Source organism: Gavialis gangeticus, unplaced genomic scaffold, assembly GCF_001723915.1.
Source record: "Gavialis gangeticus isolate Ggan-Ray unplaced genomic scaffold, GavGan_comp1, whole genome shotgun sequence".
Lineage (NCBI taxonomy): Eukaryota > Metazoa > Chordata > Crocodylia > Gavialidae > Gavialis > Gavialis gangeticus.
This window is the reverse complement of record NW_017729024.1, coordinates 144,700,415-144,701,921: the sequence shown is the minus strand read 5'-3', so window position 1 is coordinate 144,701,921 and position 1,507 is coordinate 144,700,415. Positions and strand designations below refer to the sequence as shown.

At 52.8% G+C, this 1,507-nt stretch overlaps 1 protein-coding gene and 1 long non-coding RNA gene across 2 annotated transcripts in view; one reads left to right on the top strand and one right to left on the bottom strand.

Annotated features, from left to right (window-relative positions):
• ANKRD55 (ankyrin repeat domain 55) overlaps nucleotides 1-1,507 on the bottom strand; it is a 119,588-nt gene that overhangs the window by 102,177 nt on the left and 15,904 nt on the right. The window lies entirely within an intron of this gene.
• LOC109297811 overlaps nucleotides 1-1,507 on the top strand; it is a 4,193-nt gene that overhangs the window by 1,005 nt on the left and 1,681 nt on the right. The gene's annotated exons all lie outside the window — the stretch shown is intronic.

The window sequence follows — 1,507 nt, the reverse complement described above, 5'->3', positions numbered from 1 at the left end:
CATGAGTGCTTGTAAAGCCATGCCAGGGGTCCTGCAATGACCTCTGCTAATTCCCTCAGCACTCTGGGGTGGAGAACGTCAGGACCTGCTGATTTAAATACATCCAGCCCCTCCAGAAGATCCCTGACTAGATCTTCACTGACCCTAGGCCTGGGTGTGCCTCCCCTGTGTCCTGAGGGGGTCCTGGTGTGGGGGGATGACCCGGTCCCTGCTCAGAAAAATGGAGGCAAACAAATTGTTAAATAGGTTAGCTTTGCTGTCTGGTGCGATGACCAGATTTCCTAGCGTGTCCTGCAGAGGCCCGACTTTACCCGGTACCTTCTTTTTACCCACTATGTATTTAAAAAAGGACTTCTTGTTGTCCTTGATCTGGGTTGCTAGTCCCAGTTCCATCTCCGCCTTGGCCTTCCTAACAGCCTCCCCTACAATCCTGAGCAATGGAGGTATAGTTCTCCCTGGTGATGGCCGCTCGCTTCCATTAGCTTTGAGACATTCCTGGATGCTTTTGGTGAGCCATGGGGGCTTTTGAGCACTCTTTCCCCCTTTGATCCATGTTGGGATTGCCATCCTTTGGGCTTGGAGGATTGTCTCCTTCAGGAATAAACACTCTTTTTGGACTCCCAACTCCCCACCCCTCCAGGACCTCAGTGCCTCCCGACTAGTCTCCTTAGTTCAATGAAATCCATCCTCCTAAAGTCCAGGGCTGCTGTCTTGCTGGATAGGATGGGCCGGCCCTAGCCCCATGCCTGTTCCAGACTCACTCATCCAGGCTCAGCAGCGGAGGCGTGGGACAGAAGCTGTTCCACAGTGCAGGGGGGAAGGCACACTCCCCTTCCCTCCCTCCACTGCCTGGCCATTCCTGCTGCTGCTGCCTGAAACCTGCACTGCACCGGTCTGCCCTGCATCAGATTGCCCAGCAGGGCAGCAGTGACAGCACAGAGCAGATGCAGGGCAGCCCAGCACAGGCTCTGGGCAGCTGCAGCAGGAACAGCCTGGCAGTAGCGAGGGGAAGGGGCCACTTTCCCCCCGGCACTGAGCAACAGCTTCTTTCTCTTACCACTGCTGCTGAGTCTGGACAGGTGAGTCTGGAGTAGGCATAATGTGTGTATGGGGAAGTAGCCTAGCAAGGCAGTGCAGCTGTGGGGCCACCCCAGCCCTGCTGCATGAACAGGGGACACCAGGATGTGCCATGACTGAACTCTACCTAGGCCAGGCAGGACCCAGTGACATGCTGCAGGCTGGACAAAGACCCACTGTGGGCTGGATTTGGCTTTTGGGCTGTATTTTGCCTGCCCTGTGCTATGGAGTGCCTTTCACTATTACAAGCATAATCTCAACAGATTATTATAAACATAATTCCAATAGAGATTATGAATTCTTATCCCATTACCTGGACTAGCTTTTATAACACTTAAGTCCCTCAATGGGTTAATTTTCCTTGTTTATCACTATTGACCTATTCAACACAACTTTCATAGTTTCATAGTTTCTAGGGTTGGAAGGGACC